The sequence below is a fragment of the Triturus cristatus genome, chromosome 7, assembly GCF_964204655.1.
Source record: "Triturus cristatus chromosome 7, aTriCri1.1, whole genome shotgun sequence".
Taxonomy (NCBI): Eukaryota; Metazoa; Chordata; class Amphibia; order Caudata; family Salamandridae; genus Triturus; species Triturus cristatus.
In genome coordinates this window covers 1,523,290,301-1,523,308,225 of record NC_140590.1, presented here as the reverse complement: position 1 = coordinate 1,523,308,225, position 17,925 = coordinate 1,523,290,301, and positions in this window count along the sequence as shown.

The following is a 17,925-nucleotide window of genomic DNA, read 5'->3' as shown; positions in this document are numbered from 1 at the left end:
ACAGCTATTGGTCATTTACCACCAACTTTTAGTTGGTGGTAAATAACGAATCCCCACAACAACCACACACTCCCCCTACATATCATTTCAGGATTCGTAAAATTACCGAATCGGTAATTTTACCGATTCGGTAAATTACCGAATCCTGAAATGTGCCCCCTACATACCAAAAGCCTGAATACCGGTCGGTAACGGGATATTTACCGAAAATCGGCCGTTACCGACCGGTATTGGGCTTCCTACATATGGCCCCTTATCTTCCCCCTTGATTGAGGCTAGACGTTTTTTCCATTCCCCCGGTTTTTTAAAAACCGTATCTTCTAATAAGTCATGAACTAGACTCTTCTGATTGATAATTTTGACCAAGTCCAGGTTACTACTTCCTAACAACCTTATAAGACCCCAGGAGAAGAAAATTGCGGGGAATTAAACGAGACATTTCATCTATATTCAACCATCTGTCATTTCGCAAGAAATCCGAAAGTTTCCGGAACCCGGCCTTACTCCAATTTTGAATAATTATAGATGGATCTTTAATTCCAACAGAGGAAATAAGACCCGCTATAAGAGTTGAGCTATTAATTGCTAGGATAGAGTATCTTCTATAGAAAGCCTGACGTTTATGATAAAACCAATGTAAAAACTTATAACATACTAATTTAGGGGATCTGAAAATTGATAGTGGGCATTGGATCTGGCTTTCTTTACAAATTAAGTTCATAAAAAATTTAACAAAATAACCCGACTGTAAATCCTGCTTAAATCTAGACATATATTGTGCAATGTACGCGTAGTAATATTCCTTTAAATTGGGGAGAGCTAACCCCTCCCCTCTGTCTGTTCTTCATATAAAGTATTCAGTGCTATTCGGGGGACCTTTTTGCCCCAGAGGAAAGATGTAAACATAGGGGCAGATTTATGTTGCACTTGCGCCACTTTTGCGCCGCCGTTGCGTCACTTTTGTGACGCAGCAGCGGCGCAAATCCTGCGCCATGGTGCGGGGTATTTACAACGTGACGCATCTGGGAGATGCGTCACGTTGTAAAGCCCTGCGCCACATGTAGGCGTTCCAGGGCAGGTGGGGGCGTTCCGGCGCAGGAACGCCTCCTAAAAGTGGCTGAGTGAAATCTACAAGATTTCACTCAGTCACTTTTAGGCCCATGCTGCGTCAAAACCCTGCGCCTGCTTGAAGCAGGCGTAAGGATTGACGCAGCATTGTACAGATAGGGCCCCCCAGAGCATTGCTGAGCTGCGTCGCGCTTGCGACGCAACTCCAGCAATGCTCCACTTTTACGGCACAGATGCGTCACGCATCTGTGCCGTTTTTGCCCCATGGTGCGCCGCATTATAAATGCGGCGCATCCATGGTGGCGCAGCTGTGGCGCATAATAACTGGCGCATCCCTGCTGATATGCAGGGATGCGCCAGTTATCATAAATCTGCCCCATAGACTCTAGTTTCTTTCAAAAGGAATTGACTAAAACACATGGAATTGCTGAAAAGAGAAAGTTAAAAAGAGGAAGCACTGACATTTTAATCAGAGCCACCCAACCTAAAATAGATAATGGGAGAGAATGCTATCGGGTAAGCAGATCTTGAACTTTACGTACTAAAGGGACAAAATTGAAATCATATAATTCCGAAATCAATGGTGAGAAATAAATCCCTAAATGTCTCTTCCGATTTGTGTTTAAACATGAGATAATATCGGGGTGCAAATCTCTAGATGCCCCACCGCCACAAAGCAGTATTTCTGTTTTTTTTAAAATTAATTTTACACCTTCCGAATGCCTCATACTGTTAAAAAATCTGGAAGGCATCTGCCTGCACTTCCTTCTCTGGTTTTATAATAAGCATAATATCATCAGTGTATAATTTTATTTAATCCATATTTGGAAGCGGGGGGCAGATATCCATATTATTCCTAATGGCTTTCGCGAGAGGTTCAATAAAAAAGGCGAATAGCACTGGGAACAACGGACATCCCTGTCTGGTTCCTCTTTTGACTTTTACTTGGCCGACTTTAGCTGCATTGATAATAATGTTGGCCTCAGCATTCAAGTATAACATTTCAACCCACCCCGTAATTTTAGAGGGAATGCCAAATGTACCCAAAATACAAAATAAAGATTCCCATATCACCAGATCAAATGCCTTTTCGGTGTCTAAAAAAAGCACTAAAGATGGTATCTTCTGGGGATCGAAATAGTCAAGTGCCTCCACTAAAAAGTGCGTGCCTAGTTGCCTTCCGGCAATAAAAACCATTTTGATCCTGATGAATTAAATGTGAAGCAATTCCGTTAAAACGATTAGCTAAAAGTTTAGTTATTATTTTGTAGTCAGAGTTTAGAAGCGTAATGGGGCGATATGAGTTAGGATCTTCACTATTTTTACCTTTTTTTAAAAAACTGACTACACTTCCTTCTCTAAATGACAGAGGGATAGGCCCACCCTCAAAAATTGAATTTATGACTAATAATAGATGATCCCCAATTACACCTACAAATGTTTTAAAAAATTCAGCTGGCACACTATCCGGACTGCAAGCTTTACCACTTGGAAGATTTTTTTTTTTTTTTTTTTTAAAAACCTTTATTTTAAATCAGTGACACAGCTATTCAGCCGACAACCCGGAGGTACGGCAGCTTTAGAGACTCAACACATGCTTGCGTCCACATTTTACTGACAGGAGAGTCAAAGGTTCTGTTTTGAATAAACATAAATCCAACCCTAAAACACAAACAAGGCGTTAAGTACCGTAAGCACCAAAAGAGGTTCCCATCAGGGGGGACGAGCCCCATTCCGTCCAACAGACACAGGTCTATAGTAAGGGAAAGGAGGGAAAGGCAGAGACTCAAGAAAACAAACACATATCAGCAAGAACTTCAAAGCCGGAAAGAAAGCTAAGGGGAAAGCTGCTCCTCAGGCGGGTCCGGGTCTGGGGGCAGGCATATGTCCCCTCTGTACTGGTTCCATGGCCCCCATACAGAGTGCCATTTCCGAGGGCGCCCTCGAGCACAATATGCTGTCTTCTCCCTAAACATGCTCCAGTCCATGTTTTCCATCCACGCTGTCAAGGTAGGAGGCCTATTAGAGCCCCACAGCCGAGCAATATCGCGCTTGGCTACCATGTTCCCTAGGGTCACCCACTGAGTCTGTGCCGCGTTGTGGTCAGTAGGACTCCAGACATTCAGGAGACAACACCGCGCCTCAGGCTGCATGGCAATTCCCGTCACCTCCCCCATCACCTCGTGGACTCGCCTCCAAAACTCCATAATCGCACCGCATTCCCAAATAATATGTAGGAAGGTACTCACCATACCACAGCCTCTCTTACATAAGCCCTCCTCAGAGAAACCCATGTGGACCAACCTGGGCCCCGTCACATAGACCCTATGGAGTATTTTAAGCTGCACCAGCCGCAGGCGCGCGGGGATAGCGACCTCTTTGGGAGAAGAAACTGCATACTGCCAATCCTCATCATCTAGTTCAAGGCCATCTCTGGTCCATTGATCGCGCAACCCTAGAAGAAGATCCGCCCGAACATTAATAAGTTTCTTATAAATGAGCGAAATCGTGCTCTCTGGCATATGGCCATCCAGGATCCGGTCCTCCAACGGAGAGGACTCGGGCACCTTCTCCCCTTCTACAAGGACTGACCGCAAGACGTGGCGCACTTGAGCATATCGGAAGAACTCCGTGCTCCCCAGTTCGTATTCCTTCTGCAACTCCTCGAATGACTTTATCCTACCCTTAACCAAAAGGTCTCCAACCCTGGATATGCCAATCAGGTCCCATTTCTCGAACCCTTTTGTATGCCAAAGCTTCCCTAGAATATCGGAGTCAAACAGAGGGGTGGCATGGGTAAGCTTACCCTTCCAGCCCAGCGAGTCCGTCGCCACCTTCCATACATGAACGGCCACTCTGGTGGGCCCTGTAAGGGTGAAGTCCGACGACTTCGAGTATAACGCTCTGTGGTAATTACCCCCACGGAGCAACCATCGGTCCATGGCGAAGCCGGGGCTCAGCGCCGGACCATATACACCATGGTTAATCGCGCTCAACTGTGTGGCCCAGTAATAACGTCGAATGTCTGGAAGCGCGATACCACCGTCGTACCACGGAAGCGGTAACTTAGCGATCGCTATACGCGGACGCCCGTCCCACAAGAGCGCGCGCTGGTGGCTTTCGACCTCAGGGAAATAGCTGGCCGGGACCAAGTCAAGGGTATTCTGCAGAGCATAGAGGAAACGGGGAAGGGACATCATTTTGAACAGCGCGGCACGGCCAAGGAGGGAAAGCGGCAATCGCCGCCAGCCTGCCACATCCCGCCGCAGACGCGCCAAGGGAGGGAGCAAGTTCTTCTCGTATCGTAAAATGGGGTCGGTGGAAATATAGATCCCCAAATACAAAAAGCCCTGCTGGGCTATCTGGATCGAGCAGTTGCGCGGGACAGGTGGGACATCCCCACACAGGACATACAAGTATGACTTCCCCCAATTGATGACTAGGCCCGAGTTTCTACCGAAAGATGTCAAGACGTCACAAACCACTATCAGAGATTTCTTGGGCGAGGCAAGGTATAGCAGAATATCGTCGGTGTAGAGTGAAATACGGTCTTCGTGGTCAGGTGACCAACGAATCCCACGTATATCCGGGTGCCACCGTATCCACGCCGCCAACGGCTCAAGAGCAAGGGCGAACAGCAACGGCGACAGGGGACAACCCTGCCGGGTGCCTCTCCCGAGCTCGAACGGTGCCGACGCCCGCCTGTTCACCACGACGCTTGCAAGAGGCCCCTCATAGAGCAGCCTCACCCATCCCACAAATCCAGGCCCGAAGCCGAACTTGGCTAGCACAGCCCACAGGTATGCCCACTCCACCGTGTCAAAGGCCATCGTGGCATCGAGGGACGCCACAATAGCCAGCTCTCGCATCGTGCCCGTCCTAGCAATCACTCCATGGAGGCGTCTAAGATTTAGTGCAGTGTTACGGTGCGGGATAAAGCCCGACTGATCCGGGTGGATCAAGTCGCCAAGCACCCGGACCAGGCGGTTAGCGAGAATCTTGGCAAGGATTTTCGGCTCGGCGTTGAGAAGTGAGATCGGCCGATAGGAGCCACACTTATCCCGGGGCTTTCCGTCTTTATGTATTACCACAATCGTCGCCAGCCGTTGATCGAGCGGAAGAAACCCATGCCCCCGCGCCTCCACGAACATGGCGCGCAGGTGAGGAGCCCACTTATCCAGACAAAGCTTGTACAGCTCTATCGGCAGACCATTTGGGCCCGAAGCCTTACCGGAGCGCAACGCACGGATAGCACCCGCCACTTCGTCTACAGTGATATCACCATCGAGGTCCTCCCTATCAATGGCAGAAAGGCAGGGCAGAGCGATGTCACGCAGAAGATCACACGAGTCCTCAGTCGGCCTATCCGAGACCGAGGTGTATACCGTACGAAAATAGTCCGAGAAACACCGAACTATACCGTCGGGATCAGTGACAACCTCTCCCCCATCCGTCAACAACTCCGGCACCACACGATTAACACGCTCCTTTTTATCCAGCCATGCCAGCAATTTCCCGGCCTTATCACCAACATCATACAATCGACCCTGCTGCTCCCTGTTGAGGGTCTTGGCGGCGTTTGTCACCAGATCCCTATATTCCAATTGCTTCAGGCTCAAATTATGAAGTGTGGACGCCGCAACATCCCCCTCCAAGGCCACCTCTAAAGCCGCTATCTCGTCCTCTACTTGTATCACCTCGGCGTCCCTCCGCCGCTTGGCGGCCACTACCAAGGACAAAGCCTCCCCTCTCAGTACAGTCTTAGAAGCTTCCCACAAGGACACCGCGGATTCAACTGAGCCCTGATTATCTCGAAAATAGTGGTCAACTGTCTTCAGCAACGCGCTGCGCAGCTGGGGGTCACGAAAGTACCAGGGGTTAACGGGAGCCACCCTGCCCCCCACCACCCGGCCAATGTCCAGACGGGCCCACACCGGTGAATGATCAGATATGCCCCGTGCCATGTGCCTAGCCTCAGATACCAAAGAGGCGTGTGCCGCCAGAGTGAGCAAATAATCAATCCGAGAGAGACTCCCGTGGGCCCCGGAATGGAAAGTATATTGTCTCTGAGTGGGGTGCCGCAGCCTCCAACAATCTACCAGACCAAAAGTATCAATAAAGTCGGGAAGCCACTTCTGAGCACCCCCGATGTCTCTGGGCGGGTACCTATCGAGCATTCCAGAACCAACCGCATTGAAGTCTCCTCCCACCACTAGCATCCCTTCGGGGAGTCCCAACAAGGCCTTGCCCAGATCAGCAAACGTGGAGGCCTGCAGGGCAGGAGGGACATAGACAGAAACCAATACCAACGTTCTGCCCTCCCATCTCCCCGCCACGGCCACAAAGCGCCCCCTATCATCAGCAATAGTGGAGTCAACCTCAAATGGTAGGGAAGCTCTGACAAGTATGCCCGCACCCCTGGATCCGGAGGAAAACCCCGAGTGGGCAATGAATTTGTAGCCCTTTCTGTTAAGTGCATAACACATATTACCTATAAGGTGGGTCTCCTGCAGGAGGACCACATCTGGCGAGGTCCGTTTCAAAAATTGCAGGACTATCGCCCGTTTAATACGATCCCCTAAGCCATTTACATTCCAGCTAATTATGTTTAAGCCCCTATCCCCCATCCCTGAACACAAAGAGACCTCCCCCCCCCCCCCCCGGAGAACCACAGTCGGACAATTCTGACAGTCAGTGCTACGCCTTGCAAGAAAAAAACAACAACCCCAAACAACAACCCCAACATCCTGAGTCCCCCCCCCACCCTGCACCCCTGCGTCAGCTTACAAAGCCCCCCCAACTTGCAGTGTGCCTGTCGCCCTATCAAAAACAAATCTACAAAAAGTACCCCAAGGGAGGAAAGAGCCCCTATCTTCCCCCCGCCGCCCTCCCATTACTGCAGTAAGGTGCGAGTCACTGTCCGGGGCTGAATCAAAACAGGCCGACACCGGAGGTATCACTTCTGTCCATCCCGGTCGCCTTCCGCCCCATCCACGCTGTCCCGGCCGGGCTGTCGCCGAGGGAGTGCATCCAACCAGTCCCCTGCCATGTCCGGTGATTCGAAGAAGAAAGTCCGATCCTCATATACCACACGCAGCCTGGCGGGGAAAAGCATGGCATACTTCAGGTCCATATCCCTAAGCCGCCGCTTCACCCCCAGGAAACTTTGCCTCTGTTTCTGCACCAACTGGGTGAAGTCAGGGTAAAAGCTCACGGAGGCATTCTGAAAAGGCACCGGGCCTGTCACCCTCGATGCTTGCAGGATAGCGTCCCGATCTCGAAAATGGAAGATCCGGGCGACAATCGGCCGCGGGGGAGCTCCCACCTTAGGCCGTCCGCCAGGCACTCGGTGAGCCCGCTCCACCGCAAAAAACCTGCCGAGGCCCTTAGGCGCAAGATGATTCACCACCAAGTCCTCGACAAGTAAATCCACGGAGAGCTCCTCTGAAGTTTCCGGGACCCCAATAATGCGCACATTGTTGCGCCGGGCCCGACCTTCAAAGTCTTCGAGCCGGCGGGCAGAGAGGTCATTCGCGTTTCGTAACTTGCGAACCTCGGCCTGAAGCTCCGAGACGTCGTCCGTGAGGCCAGTAGTCTGGAGGTCCAGGGACTTGACCCGCTCGTTGGTTTTGCCCAGGTCCGCGCGGATCAAGTTGACATCAACCAAGATCATGTCCACCTTGTGCGCCAGGGTCTCGAACTGCCGGCCAATCGAAGATTGCATCCCATCTATCGCCCCCTTGATGTCCTGCAATGATAACTCCGAGGCCGGGGATGAATCGGCCTTCTGGGCTTCCAGCGACTGTCCCGATCCACCAGGCGACCCCTTCTGTTGGGCATAACGATCCATATTGTTGGATTGGGTATAGCCGCCTCGCCTGGTAGTCTTAGACTTCGACCTGTCCGCCTCTGATTTGGTCGACATCTCGAAGAGCAGGACGGTCAGTCGCAAAAGGACGTCCCTCACTCCGCTAAAGGAAACAGGGTCAACTAGGACTTCAGCAGCTAGTCAGGACCGTGTGGAGGTCTTCCAGACAATAGAGGGCCTGCACGGATCACTCCCCACCCTGAGCAAACAAAGGGCGAGAAAGCGAAAGTGAAAGTGCAGCGGCGTCCGTCCGTCAGTTCACTCCTCCCAAGGCCGTTGTTGTTCAATTAGTGGCCGGGCATCCTGCCACCGCAAGCCCCTGGCATCCGTCGGGGGTAGGCCGCAATCTTCCGCCACGCACAACTTCGGTTCCCGGTGGGCGATCTTGGCCCGGATAACGTCAGTCGCCCCAGCTGTGACTCATCTGCAGGATGCCGTGCATGAAAATCAGGATTTAGGACAGGATAATTGCAGGAGGGCGCGAGGGTAGCGGGAGCTCAAGGCTCACGCGGCCATCTTGGTCAAGCGCTAGGCTCCTCCCATTTGGAAGATTTTTAATGACCTCCCCTAACTCCTCTTTTGTAAACGGGCTCATCATATGCCCTTTATCCTCCTCAGATAGTCAAGGTAATTCATATTCCTGCAAAAAATCTTCCAACGACGACATATCAATTAGTAATTGCTGACCGTAGATATTCCTATAATGTTGGACCATTATCTCCCCTATTTCTCCCGAATTCTCAGTACAAGAACTGGAGATGGGGCATTTCAATGCCAATATTGATTTCTTGCGGCCCGTTCCCTAGCCTGCCAGGCCAAAAATCTCCCGGTGTAATTGCTTTCTTCATAGATCTTTTGCCTATCCTGTTGGAAAAGGGTATCACTCTTAGCGTTATATACTTCAGTCAGGTTCTGCTTAGCCTGAGTCCACAGACATTTATTTAAGGCCGAGGGATTAGAAAGAAATCTATCAAAGGATTCTTGCACTTTTTGCTCTAGTGACTGTTTTTCTTCCTTCCTTTCCCTTGAGTTCTCTGCCTCTTTACCTATAGCTAGGCCTCAAAAAAAGGCTTTGAATGAATCCCATACCACGTGGGATGGAGCGGAGCCGAGGTTTCGCTCAAAAAACTCTCAAAATATGTGTGTTTTACTAGAAGACAACCAGTTTTCTTCTAGCAAATATTGTTGGTTTAACGACCATCTTTTAGAGAATGTACTGCCATTACCCAATGCTAACTCTAAAACCACCAGTGCATGGTCTGAAAATCCATTTTGAAGAATTTTCTGCTGTAGAACGACCAATTTCCTGGAAATAAGAAAGAAATAAATACGTGAAAAAGTGTGGAATCTCCCTGAAAAGCAAGTGTAAGCAATTTTCGTAGGAAATGCAGTTCCCCAAGGGTCGATAATATCAAGCACTGAAGTGTAACTATGTACTATTTTAAAAGTTTTTCATTTTAACTGTTTTTTTTACTTAGATGAGGAATCGATCTTTGGATTCATTAGCAAATTAAAATTGCCTCCCACAATCAACTCTCCCGGAACTTGGACAGACAAACCTCGCACTCAACCCCCCGACGACCCAAACCAACCCGGATGAAGGTGCACTCGCCCTCGAACGCTGGATGAATGACTGCGCCAACACCGTCGCTCCACTGAAAAATCCCACCAACACAGACACCAGCAGAAGAGTCAGCTGGTTCACCCCGGAACTCCTCAACTCCAAACGCACCTGCTGGAAACTGGAAAATATATGGCACAACGACCAAACGCCAGACAGCCGCACTGCCTACGAAGACGCCATCCGCAACCACCACCACCTCATCAGGACCGCCAAAAGAACCTCCTTCACAGACCACCTTGACAAAAACGCACACAACAGCAAGGAGCTCTTCACCATCTTGAAGGAACTCTCCAACCCCAACTCCAACGACATCCCACCATCGCAAGCCCTGTGCGACTCCCTCGCCACCTTCTTTCACCGGAAAATCACCGACATCCACAACAGCTTCAGACCCCGGACGACCCCTGCCGACCACACCACACCGAACCCACCGCGCCCCACCGCCCACGACACCCTGACAACCTGGGCCAACGTGAGCATCGAGGACACAATCAAGACCATGGGAACAATCCACTCCGGATCCCCATTCGACCCTCTCCCGCACCACATCTTCAACAAAGCCCGCAAGTCCATCGCTCCCCACCTGAACAAAATCATCAACCTCTCCTTCGAGACCGCCACCTTCCCTGAGAGTTGGAAGCACGCAGAGATCAACGCCCTACTGAAGAAACCCAAGGCGGACCCGAGTGACCTCAAGAACTTCCGGCCCATCTCGTTGCTTCCGTTCCCAGCAAAGGTCATCGAGAAGATAGTTAACACCCAGCTCACCCGGCACCTCGAAGACAACAACATCCTAGACCCGTCCCAATCAGGATTCCGCAGCAACCACAGCACCGAGACCGCCCTCATCGCAAACACAGACAAGATCAGGATCCTGCTGGACAACGGCGAGACGGTGGCCCTCATCCTCCTGGACCTCTCCGCCACCTTCGACAACGTCTGCCACCGCACACTACGCACATGCCTCCACGACGCTGGGATCTGTAACAAAGCCCTGGACTGGACCACCTCCTTCCTGTCCGGCAGAACTCAGAGGGTCCGCCTCCCCCCGTTTCGATCCGAGGCCTCCGAGATCATCTATGGCGTCCCTCAAGGATCCTCCCTCAGCCCGACACTGTTCAACGTCTACATGGCACCTCTAGCACGCATCGCCCGACAGCACTACCTAACATCAACATAATCTCCTACGCTGACACTCAGCTGATCCTCTCCCTTACAAAGGACGCCCTCACCGCCAAATCCAACCTCCACCAGGGAATAAAGGCCATCGCCGACTGGATGGAGGACAGCCGCCTCAAACTGAACACAGACAAGACGGAAATCCTCATCCTCGGATCCAACCCCTGCGCATGGGATGACTCCTGGCGGCCCACATCACTGGGGTCCCCCCCGGCCCCCACCGACCACGCACGCAACCTGGGTGTCATCCTCGACTCAAAACTCTCCATGAACAAACAAGTCAACGCAGTCTCCTCCACCTGTTTCAACACCCTCCACATGCTCCGCAAGATCTACAGATGGAGTCCGACTAACACAAGAAAAACAGTCACCCAGGCCCAAGTCAGCAGCAGACTCGACTACGGAAACACCCTCTATGTCTGAGCCCCGTCTAAGCTCAACAGCAAACTGCAGAGAGTCCAGAATGCCTCCGCACGCCTGATCCCGACGTCCCGCGCCGCGACCACATCACCCCCCACCTGAGGAACCTGCACTGGCTCCCAGTCGACAAAAGAATCTCCTTCAAGCTCCTGATCCACGCACACAAGGCACTCCACAAAACTGGCCCAGCCTATCTCAACAGTCGACTCTCCTTCTACGTACCCAACAGGAATCTCCGCTCCGTGACCACGCCCTGGCCACGGTCCCATGCATCCGGAGAACCACTTCCGGAGGCAGGTCCTTCTCCCATCGCGCCGCCAAGACCTGGAACACCCTCCCCCTCGACCTGCGACAAACCGAAGACCTGCTGACTTTCAGGAGACAACTCAAGACCTGGCTCTTCGACCAGTAACAGCACCCCCCCCCCCCCCAGCGCCTTGAAACCCTACCGGGTATGTAGTGCGCTTTACAAATAATGTGATTGATTGATTGATTGATTGAAAGAATTCCTCATATGGGAGAGGATTGTCCTCAACTGGAGCATACATACTCGCAAACGTCAAGGGCTGATTGTCTACCTTACAAGTAACCCAACACCATCTACCACTTTGGTCGCTTGCAGAATTAACCACCTCAGCCTGAAATTGGTGATTAAAAAAGATCCCCGTCCCCCTATGTGCTGCAGAGGATGAAGAAATACCCCTATAGGCTGCCCAAGCTCTGAACATTGCAAAATCTAAGATTTTCCCCGCTGGAATATGGGTCTCTTGTATTATGATGACCGAGGGATTCTCTGTTTTAATCCAAGCCTCAATGGCCCGCATTTTCCTTTTATTATTAAGACCGTTCGCATTAAATGAAACGACTTTCACTATTTCCTTATTTCCCATTACATAAACAGGACAGTTTTCTGAATGACCCCATATTCTGAAGATATTCCTTTAACTAACTCTGAGAGAAGCCTCCAACCCGATTCCAGCAGAAATAACAGGCACTCCTTTTTTACTTTCGCATAGCAATAAACAAATGAGTATGAACTCACGATATGGATTCATTTTTCCCCCATGCTCACACCCCCGTGTCCCAACCCTTGACCCATTGTCACCCGATCAGATGGCCGCCCCTGCTCAGAGTCCCACCCACCCACCCTACTACAGGCACACTGACTTGGTGCCTAGTGCAGCTGAATGAAGCCCTCCCCCTACCCTCACTTCCCCTTCCTGAACTACAAAAGCTACAGTTAAACTGCCTTATACCATCATTAACCTTCTTTGCCCTTTTCTGTGGCAGTGTTCTGGGCAGCATATTTTACCAGCTATTGGCTAAGAGGTGTTGTAAGGAAGAAATTATGCGAAAGCCTGTCAAAGGTGCAAAGGGAACCATTCTTGCTGAATCGCCGACTCCAGGTCAAAAGGATAAAAAGCGTGCAGCCCAGGCCGCAGCGCGGTTGAACCACACAGCGGCATTTCTACAAGATCTTCCTCTCTCATCCGAGCTTGCGGAGATGGCAAGTGCTGATCCGGCCAAACACGATCAGCTTGAGGCTGATATGGTGGACTTGGATTCTCCCATTAGCCCCAGTGAGATGGTTTCTTCAAGGGTGGATTAACCAATTCCTGCCGCTTCGACTAAAGAGACTTTGACTCCCGGAAAGGCAGCAAGTGAATCTTTAGAGGCTAGGAAGTACCCTATTTGTTCAAAGCCAAACAGGTTGGGCCTTTGATTGAAGTAGAAGCAGTGCAGGAGACGGAAGGTGACGACCTTTCAGTAGCAGATAATTTATTGGACATCGGCCCAGAATCTTTAATCTCCAAGTCTGGCAGTCATTTGCCCCTTCCCTCTATTCCATCTTCAGGTCTCTTAAATCCATCAGTTGGGGGAGCGCCCATTCTTTCAATGCCGGTGGTCGCAGAAGTGTCTATGTCGACCTCCCTGTGGTCCCTGATCTGACTGATCCAGAGGGTTCCCAGCCGGAGGATAGTTCAAACGTTATTCAGATTGATCCCCCTCAAGGTGGCGGTTCCTTCTCTATGCAATGGGACGCTAAGAGCCTCCTTAATTTGATTCTGAAAGAAATTCGGGATCTAAAAACTTCTCAATCTACTGAGATCGCTGCAATTAATGCCCGCTTGATGAAGATTGAGGAATCCATGGCTCAGATTCCGGCACGGCTCTTGGAGGCCATAACCAGGATCTCCTAATCGGAGGATCAAATGTCATCTCTGAATCGTAAATTGACTACCTTCCAGTCCCAGAGAGCCTCACTAGAAATGAAGCTGGAGGAGTTGGAGAACCATTCCAGACGTTCAAATCTTCGAATCCTGGGCATTCCCGAGGGCTTAGAGGGCCAGCAGATGCTACAATGGATTGACTCCTTCATAAAGAAAAATGTCCTTCCAGAATTTAATGGGGATCTGAAAATAATGAGAGCCCATCGGGTCCCTGCACATCTCCCTCCTAATGCTAAGTTCCCCCGGACGATTCTGGTCAACTTTGGAGACTGTAGGATCAAGGAGCAGATTTTGTCAAGGGCAATCAGGCAAAGACAGTTTTCCTCGGCAGAAGTGCCATTCTGTCTTATTTTTTCAGATATGTCAGAATCGGCAGTAAAAAGTCAGAAAGAATTTGTCAAAATGCTTCATTTGTTTACGGCTCAAGGGGCACAAGCCATGATAGCTCAGCAGAGTAAGCTCAAGGTGTTAATTATCTTCTGTAGTGTCCCAAAGGCACAGGACTTAATACAAGATATTTCTGTGGATAAACCCTAGTGGTTTGAAGCTAGTCCTTGGTTAGCAGACTGGGGGGTACTCATTTTGGGAGTGTAATGAGCCACTCATCCTTTGAGGACTGTAACAGTGTATTTTTGTCTGAGTCTTGGTCGAATGAGAATAGCTGGTGAAAAGATAAGGTGACAGAAAAGGGCAAGCCAGCTCACATTTTATTGGTTTTGAAAACTAAGCACCATTGTTACAGATTAATAGTAATGCAAAAGGTGAAAATAAAACCCACTGCTCTTCCACCTCTCATCTGCCTGTCTATATCTCATCAATACTTCATACCATCCCCAAATTTAGCATTTCATTACCTAGAATCAGACAGCTCCAGAGATTTTAGTATGCAATCTTTGTATCCCTCGTATTTCATCAACTAATATTGCATTTGATGAATCTACCAAGTTTATAATGATACCCACATATCTTGTCCAGCCCCCCCCCCCCCCCATATTTTGGTGTGCTTTTGAGGGCAGCCTCTAGCAATAAGTACTAGACTTTCCATCCTCATAAAGAGATCAAGTCCTCTGTCATTCTTCTATTGAGGGAGGATTTGTAATGAATTATGAGGCCATCGTAACATGGCATAAATAGCTGTGTAAATCACCAACCTAGTGCAACTTTTATCTAGCAATAACCGTGCTGAACAAAGGTAAAGTTAGCCTGAATGTGGAGTTCTGACAAGGTCATTGATTGAAAATACTATGGACAGACCATATGTTAGCTGATATGTTTTTGAATTAAGTGGAGCAAGAAAATGAAATTAATGGAGCACCGATGCCCACCCATCACCTTCATTGACATGTTGCATCTGTACAATGAGGGATGAACTGAGCTGAACGCATCATGCTGTAAGTTGCATATAATGAACTTTAATTCTCTCTGGTTCAATGATGGTTTACAAAACAATCTAGTAAAAACGTTATGAAACGCATGTAGTGTTTATGCTCACAACAAGCCGGTTGATGGTATGCAACACCTCCTGAACAATTAAGTCAGCTATGTGAACCTTGAACGTGCTTTGGCATGTCATAGTGTCAACTATTTAGTATATAGAATTGCATGTTGATACCACCTTCAGCCTCAGACGGTTTGTTTTTAAGCATCCTGCCATTGGTAGGGATCATCAGTGAGTTTTGCTGGAAACAAGCCTTTTTAATCAAGAGAAATAGAAGACCTATGGGCATGCGCGGGGGTTAGTAGTTCTCAGGCAGATTTTATACGTTTTGTCATGGTTTGCCAGCTCGGGCTGGGATTAATGTGTAGAATCTCATTTCCCCACTCCACAAGCAACACTTCATCCCATAGTAAAGGTCTGCATGAGATCTATGAGTACCTACATCTTCCATTGTCCTTCTTCCACATTTATAGGACAGGTTTGCAGACATATGGCCTCATTTACAATGAGGCTGTGCCACAGGAGCGTCACTTTTTGCGACGCTCCGGTGGCGGAGGGGCCTGCTTCATATTTACCAGGCAGCAATAATCCACTTTGCGTGGCTTAATGCTGCCTCGTAAATATCTATCCCATAACGCAGTTTGCTGCATGAGAGGGGCGTGCAGTGGGTGTTGCTGTAGGCTTTCCCAGCAACACCGATGCCTTTTTTACATTTCCCCAGATTTAAGAGGCATCGTAACTCTGAAGCAGCGCCAAAAACGTATGCCTTCCCTTGGGAGGCGTAAGAGAGGCGCAACGAGGAAAAAAAGACCTTTATTTCTTCTTGTTTTTCCTTTTTCTATGTGTGCTGCATTCTGCAGCAGACATAGAGAAAAAAGCCTGTTTTTGTGCAGGAAGGAAAACCTTCCTGCCCAGATACTATCATCCCTGCAATACAGGCCCCCCTGCACCATGGCACAAAGGTGCCTGCGTTGGCGCACGGCAGCCCATTGTGTGCCGGCGCAGGGGAAAAGGACAAGAATGAGCCGTATCTGATAGATTCGGCGCATTCCTGCCCTTTTCTTTTGCCGTAGTTCAGCACAGCAAGAAGGCCTGCAGAGCTGCCCTACGCCAACATCTTGTAAATAAGGCCCATAGAGCGACTGCAGCTACTTGTTGCGCCTGCCCCTACAGGACAGAGGATATTGAGTGAACCGTCATACAAGAAGGAGATAAAGGTCAGAAATATGGATGAAGGACTGGCTCCCTAGATGATAAGCATGTTGTGTTAGTGAAGGGGCACGTGTAAAAGGATGGAACAGAGTACCATGTGCCCCAATATTCAAGATTTTTTTCTCCAGCTGTTTTGCAGTGGTCTCATTTTACAATTTTCTGCTGTAGCCTTGAAAGTTCGTGTCCTAGGCACCCTTGTCTGCATCAATAAATACATCTGTAATGGGCAATGTCTAGGTCAATGTACCTCGGCTCTTCCCAAACTGTCTGATGCCAGTGAGACTGCAGTAGTCTGTGGTTGATATAGGTTGTCAAAGTCCTTGGGAGATACTGATCAGTTAGGAAGGACTAGTTAGGGAGGATTAGCTAGGGAGGAATAGCTAGGGAGGACTAGCTAGGGATGATTAGCTAGAGTAGACCAGCTTTGGAGGATTAGCTAAGGTGGACTAACTTTAGAGAACTAGCTTTGGAGAACTAGCTAGGGAGGACTAGCTAGGGAGGATTAGCTAGAGAGGACTAGCTTTGAAGGATTAGCTAGGGAGGACCAGCTAGGGAGTGCTAGCTAGGGAGGTGATGAAGCATTCTCATCATCCCCTCTCACTCCTTGAGTGGACTGTCAGTTTGAGAACCGGCATTTTAGCCTATGGAGCATTTTGGGGTTTTTACAATATCAGGAGGCACAATTTGTTGCCAGTAGTGCTGAATATCATTTCAACATTCCTCTCAATACTGTGCCTATTGTCTTTCCTACTTGTGACTGACAGGTTAAGGCTGGTAAATAAATGTATTGACTGTTTCTCATTTGCCACTTCTGCAGCCCAGTAACCTTCAAAATGGAGGCGTATGTCACTGTTCATACTCCTCTACCTGGAAGATGTCTACATTAGGGATCTCCAACCTAGGTCCAGGTGCTTCAGATACAGATCTGATTTACAGTGTCTTCACTTAAGATAAATGTGCAGATAATTGACCTAAATCACAAAAAATCTGACTTGATCCAATTTTCCTGGGCTTACATTAGATACCCGAGACTCTAAATATTTTGAGGGCTATCAATGTAAAAAAATCATTTCAGCAAAAAGCTTGTAATCTAATTGCTTTAGCCAAGACTGTATTTTGAGCAGTATTTCCTTGGAATACAAGCTAGATGTGCAAAGGTGCACTCTCGCATAAGGATTTGCGTGAAAGAACTAAATGAGGAATAACATGAGGGTTTCGATGCTTTCAAATGTCTTTGAGTTTACTGGGCCATTTTTAGGTCTCGCCTGACCCAGTGCATGCGCTGGTCTGGCGGGACTTATTGAGAGGGCTCCAAAAAGTGCTACCAGGCCAGCCTAGAGCTACAGTGCATGTGCGTGGGCGCGCGTGCCACGCTTTACCGCGATTACTTTCACTTTCGCGGCCGCATGGCCGAATGGCATAGCCAATAGGTCTCGCTTTTGGGACCTTATAAGTATTTAGTTATGGAACTGTTGCATGGCTAAACACTTATAAGGTCCCAAAGGCGAGACCTATTGGCTATGCCAATGCTTGTTACCCTTTAGTTTTGGCAAGTTTGAGGGCAGAAATGTTAGCAAAACAAACATCTGATTACAAATCCTGCACAGACTAGTGATTCCACATGGGCCACAATTTCCTGGACTACACTTAACAAGGGTTTAAGTTTTAATTGCAGGCGGGGTCTGACTTGCGCTGCTCTTCAGTGCCCAGTGCGGAACAGGTAGGAGAATGCTGGCAGTGCCACTTTCACGTTCACAAAAATCCAGAGTTGCAGGTTCGAGCTACAGGTGCTGGGTGGTGGGTAGTAGAGTCTGGCATATGACGGAGAGAAGTAAGGTAAGTAATGAAATAAATAAAACAATTTACCAACTCGGCGATGCAGCGC